Raw genomic sequence first — 19,157 nt, forward strand, 5'->3', positions numbered from 1 at the left:
GTCTATAAATATGATCTGTGTCTCCCTCCCCTCCATCTGAGCATTGCTTTGGGACATCCCACTATGTAATGAAGCTCCTGTGTCCCGTGATGTATGATCAAGAAAATGGGATTTTTATATACAGCTTACCTGTAAAATCCTTTTTTTGAGAGTACATCACGGGACACAGGGCTCCCGCCCCTCTTGGGTTTTACGTGGTTTCTTATTGCTTTGCTACAAAACTGAGGTGCCTCCCATATGGGAGGGGTTATATAGGGGAGTGTCCAATCACCAGAGGTGCCTATATAACCCACTATGTAATGAAGCTCCTGTGTCCCGTGATGTACTCTCAAGAAAATGATTTTACAGGTAAGCTGTATATAAAAATCCCATTTTTGTTCAAACATAAAAGTGACTGGCACCTATCTTTCTACCTTGCATACCACCCACCATGCCTAGAAACCTGCACTCTGAGGTGAAATGTCAGCCCTCCCTGTCTCCGGGAATCAACACCCGGTCATTGGAGGTCAGGGGCGCTACAATAATGATAATTAAATGCAAAAAAATAAATAAAAATGAAAATCACTAAATACCACCATGAAACAAAAGCCTCTTACAAAAAAAAAAAAAAAAACTAAGATAATGGCCATATTAAAATAACACAAAATAAAGACTGACACACCCCCCAAAATATTTATTTTTAAAAACCCAAATCACACCTGAAACAAAAGCCTGTTTTTTTAAGGGAAGCCTTGCAGCAAACAAAGTTTGCTTTGGAACACTGACCTCAAATCAACCACATAATAAAATGAAAGACACATACAGAAGGCCCCAAATATTAGGAAAATAAAAAGAAGAAAAGGTGTTGATTTCCTAAAGAGCTAGGAAGGAAAAGGAGGAGCAAAATAATTTTCTCCGCCCACCTATGGGGCCAGGGCAGACTACATGTTAATAAATGACAGTTATTTAGTAAAGTTTTGTTAAAGCGGTTTTGTACAGAAAATTGCAAGTCCATCTTATTCAAATGGCTTTGGAACATAGATGCAGTTATGACCATTGAAATAAAATAATATGCAGTATTTACCTTTTATTTTTAATGTTTATGCCGACTTCCGTGCTCTCCTCCCGTGGGAGTAGGTGTGTTTATCGGCTTCGCAATGGTCCCTGGGAACTTTTTTAGCTATTTCCCAGGAATCTGTGGGGGACACAGTCATGCCGAAATCTCGTGAGATTTCGGAAGGAGGACGCGGGTCACGTGACGAGGGCGTGTCCAAAATTGCCATTTTGAAAGTGGGCAGGCAGCTCTATCTGCCATTACCACTATAGCACATGAGGCAAGAGGAAGGAAAACAAAGAGGACACTCAATGAGCATGTGCGAGATGGAGCAGTGGATGCTGGGAGCTCAGCGTCATCGCATCCAGGAAGTAAATGCCTGTGGGCTTCAAACGCCCACAGTGAAAATGGAAACCGCCGGACTGCTTTTTTAAAAGTTTTCCTTAGCAATGAAATCGTCATGCCGGGGGTTAAAAAGACGCCAATCGTGACTGCAAAGACACCGTAGGAATTGCCCACCAGTGACACAGGTAAAAAAAAAAAAAAAACGGCAGCGGAATCCCGCTTTAAAAAATGGTAAATATTATCGGCTAAAAGGCAGGTCACATGTTAAAATGGCACGAGCTAGCCATTATATAAAGAATTAATACTGCGTTGGAGCAGCAGACAGAGGCGAATCAGCTGAGAAGAAGCATCCCACCCTCCTTCCCACCATCGAGACCCTTGTTATGTGGTTTGGTCTTTTTCTCATGAAAAGGGACAGTTATGGATATATTGAACATGTGTTGGTATTAACTCAAGCTGTCATGGCTGAGTTATAGTGATAATTTACGGTTAAAATAAATGAGTGTTGTGTTTTAAAGAAAATGGACATGGTTATTATTGTTATAAGTTGGTAAATTATAATACCCAGCCCTTCAAACCCATTGTAGTGTTGGCTTATTTGATTAATCATTATAATTGTAATGTAATTGTCCTGCATACGGAATTAAAGTATAATCTCTCTCTCTCTCTCTCTCTCTCTCTCTCACTCACTCTCTCTCTCTCTCTCTCTCTCTCTCTCTCTCTACTTTACCTGCAACAGCTTTCAAGACATTCAGGATATTATGACTGTTGTGTCCCCCTACCCCACCTTTTATAGTGAACAATGCACATATTACCAGCACAACCAGGATCTTCAAATTACAGCCAAATGTTTTATTCAAGATGGTCACATCACAATGGAAGAATCCAGAGCCATTTCCAGAGCCAATTTCAGAGCCACAAAGGACCCCTATATCAGGCATGTGATCACATCAAAAATAAAAAATATTCTTACCAAAGAACATACAAGAACCTTAGCTGAAATTGTGATCATGCAAAAAAAGTATTTCTGATGTGATTGTGAATTTTATTCATATGGAATATAACTCACTCTAAATATTACTTTCCAACCTTGCATTTATTTTTCTTGCAGTGGATCAGGAAAATGGGCTGTTATCATCTTGGACTGCCTTTGCTGTTAAAAAATAGCAAAATATATGGGCAATGTACTGCAATATATATGGAACATTCATCCTGGAAGGATTTTTTTTTTTTTTTTTTGCTTATTGTGCTGATGATGACACAGCATTGACGGTGTAGCAGCATGTAAGAGGAGGCGAATGACAGAGGTAATAGTGGCAGCGTAAGCAGATGCAGCCCCCTCCCCTCCTATCCACATCTCTCCCTGCCCCCTCCCAGACTATTTCCCTGCATCCTAAGGCCTCCAAGATGCTGGACATTTTCATCCTGATGTTTTTTGCCATTATTGGCCTGGTTTTGCTGTCGTACATCATCTATATATTGTGAGAAATAATATTCTTGGCTTTCGGGTAAGTCACTTGTCATTCTCTTTTACTGTATATACTCTGTTTTGGCTCCAGTAGATAGCAGGCTACAGCTTTTACCTAACCCTAACATATATACTACATTATATATATATATATATATATATATATATATATATATATATATATATATATATATATATATATACATACAGAGAGAGAAAGAGAGTTTGTACCTCATATCACTTTACGTCACATTTTATTATTAGGAACCAGCACCCTCGTGTTTATTACACAGGTTAAAGTGTATATCTCGTTATTATTATCTTTCTATTTATCAAAACCCCCCTTTCCCATATAAATGACCATAAGTCATATGATGTTTATACTTGGGTAATTGTTGACAGAAAGATCCTGAGCAAAATGTTCTGACCTTATGTATACTCGGGTATAGGCATGTTAATGTGGGTATGTGTATATACATGACGTAAAATTCTTCTTCACCTTCCTCTGTTGCCATTGTTGCAATATACACGTGCAGTATTTACTTATGTATACATGCATATGCATGCAAATGTTTGCAATCAAACTTAACATTTTCTATTTATATTTAATGGCTCTGTTATGATTGCTTTATGAAGCTGTGTGCTTTGTTCCACAGACAACAAAGCCTCTGTGTTCGGATCAGTAAAAATACTGCCATTTTTTACTCCCATGTGCAAGAGGCCTAATATATCTGTTCTCTACAAAAGATGTACTCATAGTTCATTTGTGATATGAAGCAGTAATTGGCCTGTTTAACTTTTCAAATGCCTTGGGGCCAAATCACACATTTGCATTGTGGTATGGTTACAAGTGTGTTACCACCTTACACATGACATGTGAAGGACTTAACCCCCCAGTCTTTTCCACCTCTTAAGCATAATCTCCAATCCCTCCAAATCCCTCCCCACAAAAAACGTGACAAGGTATTGGAGTAAATGGCCTTGCTGGCCTTTTATTAACAAATGAACATAAACTTAAATAAATAACATTTAAAATAACTTTTGTAATAACCTTCTCTGTACTTTTTTGGGGTCTTGGAGGGGAACACACACCACTGGTCACTGCGACAAACTTCGTATCAACTTTAGGCCTCCAGTCGCAACTCCCGGACTGTGAGATGGCACCCAAACTTCGCAGTGACCTCCCTTTTTACCCTTTCCTGGTTAACCCCTCATAACCGGAAGGTACCTGATAAACCCCATACCACAGATGGGTAACAACCATGTTATATCTCCAGATAACATACATCTCCTCCTCCTCCTCACAGACCCAAACCACTGCCCAGCTTGTTTCTGCCTCACCCTTTCTAATTAACCCTAAACAGGGAGGTTGGGTGGGAATCTTTCTACCCGTCACTCTAGACTGACGTCACTTCCCCCTTTTCACTTCCTTCTCTGGTGATCGCATCCCCTGCTGTGGCCACTCCCCTTCTCTTAAAGGGGAAAGCTTTTACACATTAACAGCGTGACTGTGCAGTCCGCACTTGTTATTCTGTCCCTACGCTGATCCCCTTCTCTCCTCTGCTCCGGGACTCCCTTTACGCGTGTTAGTGCACTGAGGTAATCACTACTGCACGTTGTAGTGTGCTGCGCTGGAAAAAAATGCTGCAAGTCCATTTGCAGGTGCAGGTGCATGGCCCTGAATGCACACTGTCTGCGCTGTGTACCCATGCAGATGCCAAATTGGGAGAAGCGGCTGTCCTTGTGGCCACTGCGTTCCAATAGACATTAAAGGGACTGCCTGTAAAGAGATGAACAGAACACTTGGTAAAGTTGAGCCTTGCGCGGGGTATACATTGATACACCTGTGTAAGGGGCAGCAAGGATGACCAGATCAGTGGGTAACACTTCTGAAAACTGTAATCAAGCTGACTATGATTAAAATAAAGTTAATTAGCCCCTTTGCGACCGCACTATAGCCAAATGATGGCTACAGCGCGGCCACACTTTGCCGGGAGGCAGTTAGATGACATTTTGCCGTGCTTGCGCTGCCTGCAGTCCCCCTGTGGCATGCATCGGCAGTGATCTGTGATAGCTGCATCCTTCAGACATGGCTGATCACAGATCAGGGTAAAGAGTGAATCACGGCAGATCCTTACTACGGGTTTAGCTATGACCAATCACAGCTGATCATGGATGTAAACAGGATTTGCCGGCAATCGGCAATACTCCGCTCAGGCTGACAGGGCGTGAGTAGAGGGGATCCGAAAATTGGCAAATCCACATAGGGGACATCTGCCCTAACAATCAGGTCACTGATCATCATCATCATCAGTACCCACCAGTGCTGCCAAGCAGTGCCCACTAGTGCTGCCAATCAGTGTCAATCAGTGCCGCCTATCAGTGCCACCTATCATTGCCGCCTAGCAGTGCCTGGTTAAAGTGATATTAAAGGCTTTTTTTTCTTAAAAGAACAAACATGGCATACTTACCTGTTCTGTGCAGTGGTTTTGCATAGAGCATCCCTGATCCTCCTCTTCTCGGGTCCCTGGTGCTCTTGGCATCTCCCTCTTGCCAAGTGCCCCCAGAGCAAAAACAAAAATTGATGCTGAAATTAGAAATCAAAGCATCATAAGTAGATACAGACCAACTGCACAGCTTAAGCTTTTCACACCATATATGGTGCTTAATCATTGCCTAGGAGCGGTGAACTCCCACACCTGTCCAATGCCAACAAACCATAAACACAGCAAAAGTGAAAAATAAACGTGACAGCGAAACAAAACAAAACCAACAATCTAACTATAATACACTATGTACAAATGGAGGGAAGCTGACACAAACAAGGCATGAGATTGAGAACATGGGGAGCAGAGATAGGGTAACAGGATACGGAACAAGATAATCAGCAAGCAGTTGTATGGCTAAAAGGGAAGACACTGAAGCACTGATGAAAGTCATGGTAGGGGTTATATACCTTTCCAGCAGCTAGTATCAGAAGCTAATTACTGCGATCTGCTGGCAGCTGGCAGACACCCGCTGGGGGCCACCTGAACTTCAGCTCTGGGAACCACAGTGCCACCAGAAGGTGATCCAGGTTCTAACAGCCTGTGTGAACAAGGCATATGCCATGTGCTCAAATGATAGATGACAACAGTCTCTTTCCTTAACTTTCAGCAGTCTTTAACCGCTTCACGCCCGCCCTATAGCCGAAAGACGGCTACAGTGCTGACGCTATCTGCCGGGAGGCCATCCCTGGATGTCCTCCTGTTTACTTCCGCAATGCGTGCTCCCGGGAGCACGCATCGGGGAAGTTCTGTGCTGGCCGTGTCCCTCAAACACAGCCAGTCACAGATCGCTGTAAACGGCCAATCACAGCGGCCGTTTACAGCGCGATCGGAATATCCAATGAGAGATGATCTCATATGTAAACATATGAGATCATCTCTCAGCGCCGCTCTCCCTTCTCACACAGACAGCGTGTGAGAAGGGAGAGATGAACGGCTGCAGCGGCCGCATGTAAAAAAATAAAATAAAAAGTAAAAAAAAAGTACCATCCGCCCCAGTGCCATCCTCCCCCAGTGCCATCCTCCCCAGTGCTACCTGCCCCCAGTGCCAGCTGTTAGTGCTATCTGTCCCCAGTGCCACCTGTTAGTGCTATCTGTCCCCAGTGCCACCTGTTGTCAGTGCCATTTGTCCCCAGTGCCATCTGTCATCAGTGCCACGTATAAGTGCCATCTGTCATCAGTGCCACATGTCATCAGTGCCACATAGTGCCATCTGTCATCAGTGCCACATATTAGTGCCATCTGTCATCAGTGCCACGTATCAGTGCCATTTGTCATCAGTGCCACCTGTCAGTGTCACGTGCCATCTGTTGTCAGTGTCACGTGTCATCAATGCCACTTATCAGTGCCATCTGTCATCAGTGTCACGCGTCATCGGTGCCACGTATTAGTGCCATCTGTCATCGGTGCCACGTATTAGTGCCACGTATTAGTGCCATCTGTCACCAGTGCCACGTATTAGTGCCATCTGTCATCAGTGCCACGTATTAGTGCCACGTGTCATCAGTGCCACGTATAAGTGCCATCTGTCATCAGTCATCAGTGCCACGTGTCATCATTGCCACGTATCAGTGCCATCTGTCATCAGTGTCACGTGTCATTGTCCTGGTGCTCCAGGGCCTTCAAAAGTATAATAGGTAGTCAACAAGTTAGATGTGTAATTTATGCTCCTAGAACACATGATAGCGCTCCCTGCATGTTGGGCCTCTCTATGTGGCCAGGCTGTGAAAAAGTCCCACACATGTGGTATTGTAATACTCAGGAGGAGTAGCAGAATTTTTTTGGGGGTGTCATTTGTGGTATACACATGCCATGTGAGAAAAATAACCTATTACAATGACAATTTTGTGGAAAAAAATAAAAAATCTTAATTTTGCAAAGAATTGTGGGAAAAAAATGACAACATCAAAAAGCTCACCATGCCTCTTACTAAACACCTTGGAATGTCTACTTTCCAAAAAGGGGTAATTTGGGGGGTATTTGTACTTTGCTGGCTTGTTCGGGTCGCAAGAAATTAGATAGGCCACCAGTACATCAGATGTGATCAATTTTGTATGATTCGCACCACAGCTTGTAGACTCTCTAACTTTCACAAAGACCAAATAATATCCACTAATTTGGGTTATTTTTACCAAAGACATGTAGCAGTATAAATTGTGGCCAAACTTTATGAAGAAAAATTAATAATTTGCATAATTTTGTCACAGAAACAAAGAAATATTCATTTTTTTTTCAACATTTTCGGTCTTTTTTCATTGATAGCGCAAAAAATAAAAACCCCAGAGGTGATCAAATACCACCAAAAGAAAGCTCTATTTGTGGGAAAACAAGGACAAAAAATTAATTTGGGTACAGTGTTGCATGACTGAGTAATTGTCATTCAAATTGTGAGAGCACCGAAAGCTGAAAATTGGTTTGGGCAGGAAGGGTGTTTAAGTGCCCAGTAAGCAAGTGGTTAATAAGCTCCTATAACGTTTTTGCAATCTTTGTGTTGCAATATTGCAGCAGTCATTACCATGACATATTATAGTACATGCATCTGTCCCTAACCTAGCTTTTGTAACGTGCATGGGTGTTTTTCTGTGGCAATACTCTCTTGTAACGTTTCATGCTTTTATTAAATAGTAGCAGTATGTGCTTTGAGTAGAATTGCTAGTAAAAACAGTGTGATATGAGTGATTACTAGACATGGGGTCTACACTACAGTCTAAAAGCCCATCATTTCTCCCTGTTTTTGAAGCAAGAACTGAAGTACAGATAGATCATTTTAAACACTTTAGGACCAGGCCTTTTTTGACATTTGTTGTTTACAAGTAAAAATCTGTACTTTTTGCTAGAAAATTACTTAGAACCCCCAAACATTATGTATATATTTTTTGTCAAGAGACCCTCCCCCGTTGAGACCACTTATGAAAGACAATAGCCTACTGTAACTAAAGATACCGGGGTTATGGCAGCTAGCTTCTGCCATAACCCCGGTATTTAACATCGAAGTAATAAGGTATATTTACAGTTAGGTGGTCGGCAAGTGGTTAATGTCAATTCCACCATGACATGAGATTTATTCTCAGCCTGTGGAAAGTTGCACAGTTCTAAATCACCTATCTAAAAATGTACAGTCTATATGACTTAAAGTGTATGTTACCCTAAATATAGATTATTTATTTATTTATTTATTACAGGTACTGTCAATTTGCACGGCCCCTCTTAATCTTACCTAAGCCGTTCCGATCCAGCAACGTGCACAAGGGCAGCTGCTCTGGCCACTGTCTCCTTCCTCATTGGGCAGATTGATAGCGGCAACCATTGGCTCCTGCTGCTGTCAATCAAATGCTCTGATGAGGGGGCAGGGCAATAGATGCAGCCCGGGCAGCTCGGGAGTGAGACTATAGAATACAGGCACACTGTAACCTGCCCCCCCCCCCCCCCATCAGAAAGAAGAGATGCATGGTCAGATGAAAGGCTTTTTTTTTGTAGAAAAGATAACAAAGATCAATTCTGTATTAGAAAGTAGCTTGCTATGGGGGCACCTGAGCTGGGTCACAGCTCCCTGTGTCCATTCAGACACGGAGCCCTGATTTGGCCCCGTCCCCTCTCTCTCCTGATTGGCTAACTGTTTTTTGGCACCGCTGCTGTGCCTTAGCCAATCAGGAGAGTCTTGGGAAGTGGAGGAACTCATGGACATCGCTGGAGAGAAATGGGGCTCAGGTAATTAATAAGGGGCGCTGGAGTGGGGCTGATGCACACAGAAGGCTTTTTATCCTGATGCATTAAGATAAGAAAAACTTTTGACTTTACAACCACTTTAACTTCCCTATAAAATGAATTGTAAAAATATATATGTATATCAGTCTCTGAAAACACAGACAATACATTATTATTTATATTTATTAGCATGCATTGAAAATACAAGGGTAAAAAAAAATCAGGGACATTCATAGGCACTCCACACAAATTTAAGAATATCTTTAAATATTTCTTTATTACTGGACTAAGACCTCATGTACACGAGAGTGAAAAACACTAATTTCAGAGGGGTCTAACCAGTGAAATGAAGGCCATAATTTAACCACTGAGAGGCAGGTGGAAATGCTGGGCGGCGGAAGAGAGGCGTGACAGGAGCGTGCTGTGTTCTGTCCTGTCAGAAGTGCATTCACCTACAGTATATGGCATTTTACCATGTGATTAGCTGATCACATGTAAACAGACTTGCTGGATATTGGCAGCCCTTTCCTCTGACGCGGTGTCTGTGTACGGAAAGGAGAAGCGTTAACTGCCAACAATGTCAGTAAATTGTTTACACTGATAATAACTGCTGCCTACCAGTGCCACCTATTAGTGTCCATTAATGCTGCCTATCAGTGCTCATCAATTGTGCCTACCGATGCCCATCAATTCCACCTATCAACATCCATCAGTGCCACATATTAGTGCTGCTTATCAGTGCTAAATGCCCATCAATGCCACCTATCAGTGCCCATAAATTCTGCCTATCAGTGCTTGCCAATGATGCCTATTAGTGTCACCTATCAATGCTGCCTATCAGTGTCACCTATCAGTGCTCAATGCCTATCAGTGCCACCTATTAGTGCCCATCAATGCTGCCCATCAGTGCAGCATATCAGTGCTCAATGCTGCCTATCAGTGCCCATCAGTGCAGCCTGATGTGCTCATTAATGCCCATCAGTGCCACGCTGCATATCTGTGCCACAGATCATTGCTCATCAATGCCACTAATCAGTGCTGCCTATCAGTGCAGCATATCAGTGTCCATCAATGTCTCCTATCAGCACTGTCTATCAGTGCCCATCAATGCCTCCTGTCAGCACTGCCTATCAGTGCAGCCAATCAGTGCTCATCAATGCTGCTTGTCCCCTCAGCACGGCTCTGAACAGAGAGCATATCTCTCATACAGCTCAGAGCCGACAGTTCTCCCTGCTCCCCCCTACATTCCCTCTCCCTCCCTCTTCTCTTGCATGGGATGACACAGCCCATCTGCTCCTTCTCCCCCCACTGCTCTCCCGTATGTGTACTGTGGGAGGTGTGAGCTTGTCCCACTCTGGGACTAGCTGTGGGACTAGCAACCCCGCTGGGGCCCCCGACAGTGGCGGAATGCCAGGGCCCAGTCGCAAGTGTGATGGCTGTGACCCTGGTAGATCTGCCACTGGGACAGGGGAAAGCAGAGTACTGCCCGCTGGATCCTTGAGGGGATCTACATAAAGAGATCAATGGGTTGCGCTTTACAGACTTGGGCCTCCAGCACCATAATTGAGTCAGTTGGATAAGTTGCGCTATCCTATAGTATTTATATGAGGTCAAAAACACCCAGCCCACCGGTCTCTCGTGTCCTCTAAAGCATGCAGTGTGACAGTCTATGGCCCCGGGGTTGCCAAATGAATTTCAAGAGCTGGCTTTAAAATCTTCAGATGTCAGAGCAGGAATCAACATAGGGGGACGAAAGAAATATAAAATTCTAAGAAAGAGTACCATTTTAACTGCAGCTACTCTGCCCATCCAGGATAAATGGCCCATGGATGACTACACATCCTGTAGCAGTTTAGCAAACAAATTTGTGTAATTGGTTTTATAAAGAGAAGCCACTATGGGATTCAATTTAATCCCAAAATACTCTAAAGATTTAGGTTGCAGAGAAAAACTATAGTTATGCTTTAGGCTCCGTTAGGCATCCTCATCCAGATTAATGTTAAGAGCTTCCAATTTCGCCTAATTAACTGCCAAACTCGAGATGTGACGAAAGAAAGCTAATAGATCCATGAGCGTTTGAAGGGAAGTATGGGGGGAAGTGAGAAAAAGCAGCAGATCATCGGCAAACAACGATGCTGTCCCCTCCCCCCCACTCTCCACCCCAAGAACATCCAGATGTGACCGAATGCCTAGAGCTAAAGTTTCCATTGCAATGATGAAAAGAGAGCAACCCTGCTGAGTACCGGAAGCAATAGAAAGGGGATCAGAAGTATAGCCCCCTCACCCTGATTTGAGCTGAGGGAGTGCTAGATATATTCTGTAAGCAGCGCCACGGCTAGGGGGGACCACGGTCCTCCTGTAGGAAGCCCTGGTACACAGGGGGCTCGGACAGCAGGAGGATCGGTGGAGAACAATGCCCTCCTTGCCTCTCACCCAGGTTTTTCCCCTTCTACCTCCCGCTGGCTTTTAGCTGCTGGGTAAGAGACATGGAGGGATGATGAGGCTGGCCAGCTGCCACTGAGCTCCTTCCCCTGCCCGCACTCACAGCTGGGACAAGGGGATAGGAGGCTGGAGCAGAGAGAGGAGACATTCAGGAGGAGGTCCGCTGTATTGTGCTCTCCTTCCTGTCAGAAGAGCACATAAGACCATGGATCGCTTTTACTGTAGATCAAATTGCACTGTATACACAGCACCCCCTATCCACATTTCCTGCTGTCGGGAGAAGAGATGCCCTTGGAGGAGATAGGGGGCTTTGTGTGTGTGCAGTGCAATGCGATCTACAGTAAGACCCGATTTCATGTCCTGTATACTGTAGGTGAATGCTCTTCTGACAGGACACAGCACACCTCCTGCATAGTTGGCAACATTCTGAAAAGATTTATAGGGACACTTTTTTGTATGTAGGTGGAGTCTTATTTTAATTATGGGTGGGGCATCCATTTGTAGGCATGGTTTAGTCATGAGATGATGCGTCGCGGAGATGGTATAGGAGACTGTCAGAGAGTGTGTGGAGATGGTACAGGAGACTGTCAGAGTGTGCAGAGATGGTACAGGAGACTGTCAGAGAGGGTGCGGAGATGGTACAGGAGACTGTCAGAAAGTGTGCAGAGATGGTACAGGAGACTGTCTGAACTGTGCGGAGATGGTACAGGAGAGGGTGCGGACATGGTACAGGAGAGGGTGAGAGGGTGCAGACATGGTGGGGGAGAGGATGCAGACATGGTACAGGACTTGATGTGCACACAGCACTCTCCCAATACACAGAATATCCAGCAGATCACCTGCTGCATCCTTCCTGCAACTTTGGCTGTCAGCTTACTGAGAATTGGCGGGGCGGGGCAGGTTGCAGCTCTGTAGTGCCCGAGGGATCTCCATGCGGCTAGCAGGTCTCTTCTGTGTGTACAGTGTAGAGGGGCCTTTGACACAGACAGCTAATCGGCTGCAGTGTACAACCAAATTGCTCTGCTTGTACACTGAGGAGAGAAGCCAATTAGCTGCCCTGGGCGGATACTCCCCTCTCCACTGTACACACAGAAGAGACTTGCTAACCGCATGGAGATCCCCACACAGCCATGTTTTCATAGCTGGGAGCTGCGGCTGGTGGTTGGCTGGTGACGTTTTTGCCGGGACAATGCCAATTTCCTGTGATTTTTCCCAGGAAACGGACAGACCAGGACAAGGGTCTGAATCCTGTGAATTTCCTGGGAAAATTGACTGCTGGCAGCTATGCTCGTGCTGGCTATTAGTGTCTTCACCCTGTAAGTTGGGGGAGGGGGACGGGCATCTATCTGTGTTGGGAAAAGTGATGGAGATTTAGGGAGGGGGGATATGTGCTAGGAGGAGGGAGTGGGGAAGGTGGAGGGTTGAATCAGGAGAGGGGATGCTTGTGCTGGGGGGGATTTCAGTAGGGAGGAAGAATTTGGACTGGGAAGTGTAACTTAGAGGGGGTTGTGCTAGGAAGAGGGATTTGTGGGAATTTGTCCTAGGAGGGGGATTGAAGTAAGATTTGTGCTGGGAGGAGAGTTGGGGGATTTTGTGTCAGGAGCAGGTGGGCTAATAGGAGGGATTAGAACACAGGGTGCTGGCGCTTGATAATCAGATGTCTAACAGCATAATTAAAAGGAGTCTAAAGCCGCGTACACACGATCAAACAATCTGGTGGAAAAGTCGGGCGGACTCAAGTCCGCCGGACAATCCGCCCATGTGTGGGCTCCGGCGGACTTTTTTTACCCAAAAGTCCGGCGGACTAAGAAAGTAGTATTGCACTCAAATATGTCCGCCGGACTCGCATTTCGGCGGACAATACGGCCGTGTGTGTGCTAGTCCGCCATACTTTTGAAATGAATGGACTTTTCCCACCCGGAGAAAAGTCCGCTCATTTTGAGCGTGGCTCCAGGTAGCCGGGACCAGTGAAGGAAGTGTCGCTAGCCTTGTCACCTGGTATGGAATTAAAGGGGAAGCCCTACGCCGAAAAAACAGCTTGGGGGTCCCCCTCTAGGTCCATGTTGATGAGGACAAGGGCCTCTTCCCGACAACCCTGGCCGTTGGTTGTCGGGGTCTGCGGGTGGGGGCTTATTGGAATCCAGGAGCCCCCTTTAATAAGGGGGCCCCCGGATCCCGGCCCCCACCCTATGTGAATGAGTATGGGGTACAATGTACCCCTATCCATTCACCTGTGAATAAAATGTAAAAAAAAAAACAACACACAAGGGTTAAAATTGTTTATTGCACAGCTCCGGGGGTCTTCTTCCGTCTTCGGGGGTCTTCTCGCCGGACTCCTCCGCTATCTTCTGCTAGCTCTTTTACTAGCGGAGGAGCCCGGCTTTCTTCTTCGCCGCCGCCCAGGGGTCTTCTTCCGACTTCCGTCTTGTCCCCTCTTCGGCTCTTCTTGCCGGGCCACCACGCCTTCTTCTAGCTATTTAACAAGCGGTGGCCCGGTCTTCTGTCGCCTCTCTCGACGCTGCCGCCGTCTTCTGGTCTTCTGTTCTTCTCTTCTTGAGCTGTTGCCTCGTCGCTGTTTCCGGTCACAATGACAGGCACGCGGCGCGGTGACTTATATAGGGACATCGCCGGATGATGTCCCCATCCATTATGATGTCACAGTCCCAGCGTTCTCTGGGATGTCCATAACAGACATGCGCGCTCCTTTCTCAAGTGTAAGTATAGAAGGGAAACACTGAACACGGCATTTAAATAGGGATCTTAGTAAACAACATAATTAACCAGATAATGTCTGCTAGAAGGCTGAAATGACAACCTCATTAGAGAGTACTAATTACAAAAATATATATATATATATATATATACATATATATATATATATATATATATATATATATATAAAAATTAAATTAACAATACAATTAACAATAAAATTAATAAAAATAATAACAATAAAAATAAATGAAAATGTGTATAGAAAATATATAAACTAGAAAAATATAGAGAATATATATTAAATATATAAAATAAAAAATAAAACGAATAATTAATAAATAATAAAACATAAAAAAATAATACTTAAAAAATATATAAAATAAAATAAAATGAAAAATAAACTAACCTATGACCTACAAAAAAAATGATATATTATTATATTCACTGGGCTTGTATCTATGCGCAGGAAAATTCTCAGATATGAATGCACATAAGTCCAACCATAAATACACGTGAATCTTACTAAACATAATTAAACATTCCCAATAAAATAAATATAAAATAAAATGACATATAAAAGGAATAAAAGAAGAAAGAGAGAGGTATCTTTATTCTCAGAAGATTTCACAGGCCTAAAGGATAGTGTGCATCTCAATTTCCTCATTGAGGCCATTAGGGGCAAGAGTGTCCAGAGAGAAAATCCAAAAAGTTTTGCGCTCGCACAATTTTGAAAAGCATTCTGCCTGGGACACCCCACTAGGTATGGATTCAATAACCCAGACCTGGAGGCCTATCGTGGACTAGGTCGTGAAACTCAAAAAAATGCTGAGGCACGCTGTGTTTGTCGGAGCCCAATTCAATAAGTCGGCGGTGCTTACCAAAGCGCTGTCTAAGTGGGCATATTGTGCGGCCTACATATAGCATTTTGCATGGACAGGTGAGGCCAAAAACATCATAATTACTAGAGCAGTTATGGAATTGAGTGGCTGGATACGTAACTCCTTTATGGGTAAAGTTTTTTTGGGCGTGATTAACAAAATCACAAGTCTTACAAATAGATTTGTTACACCTGTACATCCCTACGAGTGGAATGAGACAAAGAGGATTAGGGTCACGTTTACACTTCAGCTTGCTAGGTGCTATCTTGTTTTTAAGGGTAGGTGCCCTCCTATAAGTAACCTTAGGTCTATCACTCAAGGAGGAACTCAGATGGGGGTCCGGTTTTAAAATGCTCCAATGTTTTCCTAGGATGTGTTCCATTTTTTTGTACTGTCTATGGAACCCGGTAATAAACCGTATGACAGGTTCTTCTGGGGGTTTAACAATCCTAGGTTTTTTTCCAGGAAGAAAAGTGTTGTATGCCTGTTCCACCAAATGTGGGGAATAACTCTTCTCAATGAACTTTTCTTTAAGTAAAGAACTCTGTGTTATATAATCACAATCTCTAGTGCAATTCTGTCTAAGCCTACAGAACTGTCCCTTGGGGATGTTATTCACCCACAAGGGGTGACGGTAGCTATCATAATGTAGATATGAATTGCCTACAGTGGGTTTGGTGTAATTGCAAGCAAAGATATTATTACCTTCGTGGTTGAGCTCTAGATCGAGGAAAGCCAAGCTCTCCTTATTCCACACTGCAGAAAAAGAGAGACCCAGATCATTTGTATTACAATAGGTGACAAACTCGTCCACCTGGGATGGAGTACCATCCCAGATAATGACGATATCGACAATGTATCGACCAAAAAATACCACCTGTTGAGCAAAGGGATTGTTGTTCCAAATATACCGATTTTTTCACAGACCCATGGTTAAATTGGCATAGGAGGGCGCAAAATTAGCGCCCATCGCTGTGCCATGGGTTTGTAGGTAAAACTGGGCCTCAAATTGAAAATAGTTGTGAGTAAAGCCCCATACACACTATCAGATAATCTGCTGAGTTTTTCCTTCAGATTTACCAAAACCATATATTATGAGGACAAACCTTAGGAGTTTCAATGTGTATGCAATCAGGCAGGCCCTTTCTACTACATGGTTTTGGTAAATCTGAAGGAAAAACTCAGCAGATAATCTAATAGTGTGTATGGGGCTTTAGACAGTAAGCCGCAGCTTCCAGGATGAATGAAGCTTGTCTGGTATTAAGATTAGAGTCAAGCGTTAGGAAGTATTGCACTGCTGATAGGCCTACATCGTGTGGAATTGAAGTATATAAAGAATTGACATCTAGGGATAACCATGAGTGGTTCTCATTCCAAGTATAAGGAGACAAAAGATCCAGGAAATGTATGGAATCTTGTATGTATGATGAGCCAAGGGTTGCAAAAAGGAATCAATGTATAGAGAAAAGCCACTACTCACACTATTCATAGATGCCACAATAGGTCTACCTGGCGGGTGAGATACATCTTTGTGTACTTTCGGCAGGTGATAGAAATAGGGCGTACTATAAAAATCTTTCCGTGAAAAAAGGGCTTCTTTTTTGTCAATGATTTGATCCGAAATGGCTTTTTGGATAAGAGCCTCTGCTTTAATACGGAAAGAAGGTAAGAAGGTAAGGGATCAATGGGTAATTTTTTCTCGTTCAAAATTTTTTATTTTATGTTAAAATAAATTACATGTACAGAATATAAGGCAAATTATGTGATACCAGAAATAAAAAGTAGACATATTGAAGTACGGATGATACAAAGCAAAGAAGAATTTCAAGATATTCTCATGGGAATGACAATAAATGGCCTTTATATATTTTAGAATTTGAAAACATTCTTATAGCTGAGTTTTAAACATTTTAATCCCAAGAAAATATAAATATGTCTAAAAGAAAATATATGATTCAATGGGTAATTTTTTATAAGTTTTTTTTATCTGAGAGCAATCTCATTGTGTTAAGTATCAGATAAGACCAGAACTGTGTGGACTGCAACAGAGGAAACCCAAACGTGTATAAGTGAAATATGATTTATTAAAGAAAGTGAATAATATAAAATACAACCACACAGTGAAATAAACCAACCAACAAAGACCCCCAAACAATAACAGACAGATATGTACAATAAATGGGAAATGCAAGGACCGTAAACGATAGGCAGGCCAGGGTCATACACAGGGAGATCAGCAGATAAACAAGGGCAGTCCAGAATCAGAGTCACAAGCCAGGCCAAGGTCATACACGGGAGATCAGCAAATGGGGTAAGGAACGCAGGACAGGGAGAGGATGGACGGATCAGACTGCAGGACAGGGATAATGGTAACAGGTGGGACAGGGTAGGGACCAGGATAAGAACCACGGGTCACAGGTTCAGGATCGCAAGCAGCAGGTCAGGGCACAAGGAACAATACCAAGGCGAGGTGTGTGTGCAACTGCCGGGTATTTATAATGGCTGCTGTCAGTCATGTGACGCCTGACTCCAGAAGGCAATACCTGCTCCATACTGCCAGGATCCCTCCGCTGGTGGACACCAGTACTGCGGACCAAAGATTACATAATTCCAGCAGGAGACACCTGCTGGTGGATCGCAGTACTGCATGCCAAATGATTGATATTACCAGCGGAGGGAACCTTTCCTGACAGTACCCCCCCTCAAAGGAGCGACCTCCGGACGCTCCAACTAGCAGTTGCTGGGGAAAGTCCATTGCGTCAAGCTGGGCTATGAGCAAAGTCACATCAGGTTGGGTAACGGGCACTTCAAGCAGGGCAGCAGACAGAAGCACATCGGACCGGGAAGCTGGCACATCAGGCTGGAAGGCAGGCAACGACACGTCAGGCTGGAAGGCGGGCAGCGGCACGTCAGGCTGGAAGGCGGGCAGCGGCACGTCAGGCAGGAAGGCGGGCAGCGGCACGTCAGGCAGGAAGGCGGGCAGCGGCACGTCAGGCAGGAAGGCGGGCAGCGGCACGTCAGGCAGGAAGGCGGGCAGCGGCACGTCAGGCAGGAAGGCGGGCAGCGGCACGTCAGGCAGGAAGGCGGGCAGCGGCACGTCAGGCAGGAAGGCGAGCAGCGGCACGTCAGGCAGGAAGGCGGGCAGCGGCACGTCAGGCAGGAAGGCGGGCAGCGGCACGTCAGGCAGGAAGGCGGGCAGCGGGACGTCAGGCAGGAAGGCGGGCACTGGGACGTCAGGCAGGAAGGCGGGCACTGGGACGTCAGGCAGGAAGGCGGGCACTGGGACGTCAAGCTGGAAGGCGGGCACTGGGACGTCAAGCTGGAAGGCAGGCACTGGGACGTCAAGCTGGAAGGCAGGCACTGGGACGTCAAGCTGGAAGGCAGGCACTGGGACGTCAAGCTGGAAGGCAGGCACTGGGACGTCAAGCTGGAAGGCAGGCACTGGGACGTCAAGCTGGAAGGCAGGCACTGGGACGTCAAGCTGAAAGGCAGGCACTGGGACGTCAAGCTGAAAGGCAGGCACTGGGATGTCAGGCACATCAGACTGGAAGGCATCGGACTGCAAGGCCAGGACATCAGACTGGAAGGAATCGGACTGCGAGGCCGGGACATCAGACTGCGAGGCCGGGACATCAGACTGCGAGGCCGGGACATCAGACTGCGAGGCCGGGACATCAGACTGCGAGGCCGGGACATCAGACTGCGAGGCCGGGGCAAGGTCATACACGGGAGATCAGCAAATGGGGTAAGGAACGCAGGACAGGGAGAGGATGGACGGATCAGACTGCAGGACAGGGATAATGGTAACAGGTGGGACAGGGTAGGGACCAGGATAAGAACCACGGGTCACAGGTTCAGGATCGCAAGCAGCAGGTCAGGGCACAAGGAACAATACCAAGGCGAGGTGTGTGTGCACCTGCCGGGTATTTATAATGGCTGCTGTCAGTCATGTGACGCCTGACTCCAGAAGGCAATACCTGCTCCATACTGCCAGGATCCCTCCGCTGGTGGACACCAGTACTGCG

General features: G+C 45.1%; 1 long non-coding RNA gene across 1 annotated transcript in view; it reads left to right on the forward strand.

Moving 5' to 3' along the window:
- The first annotated feature begins 2,453 nt into the window (after positions 1 to 2,453).
- Positions 2,454 to 19,157, forward strand: part of LOC143935493 (uncharacterized) — a 67,941-nt gene continuing 51,237 nt past the window's right edge. The window contains exon 1 of the long non-coding RNA XR_013263539.1: positions 2,454 to 2,886. This is a non-coding gene — a long non-coding RNA (uncharacterized LOC143935493). The remainder of the gene's footprint in view (positions 2,887 to 19,157) is intronic.

This window comes from Lithobates pipiens, unplaced genomic scaffold (genome assembly GCF_037356315.1).
Source record: "Lithobates pipiens isolate NorthernLeopardFrog02 unplaced genomic scaffold, aLitPip1_a1.2 Scaffold_28, whole genome shotgun sequence".
Classification (NCBI taxonomy): Eukaryota; Metazoa; Chordata; class Amphibia; order Anura; family Ranidae; genus Lithobates; species Lithobates pipiens.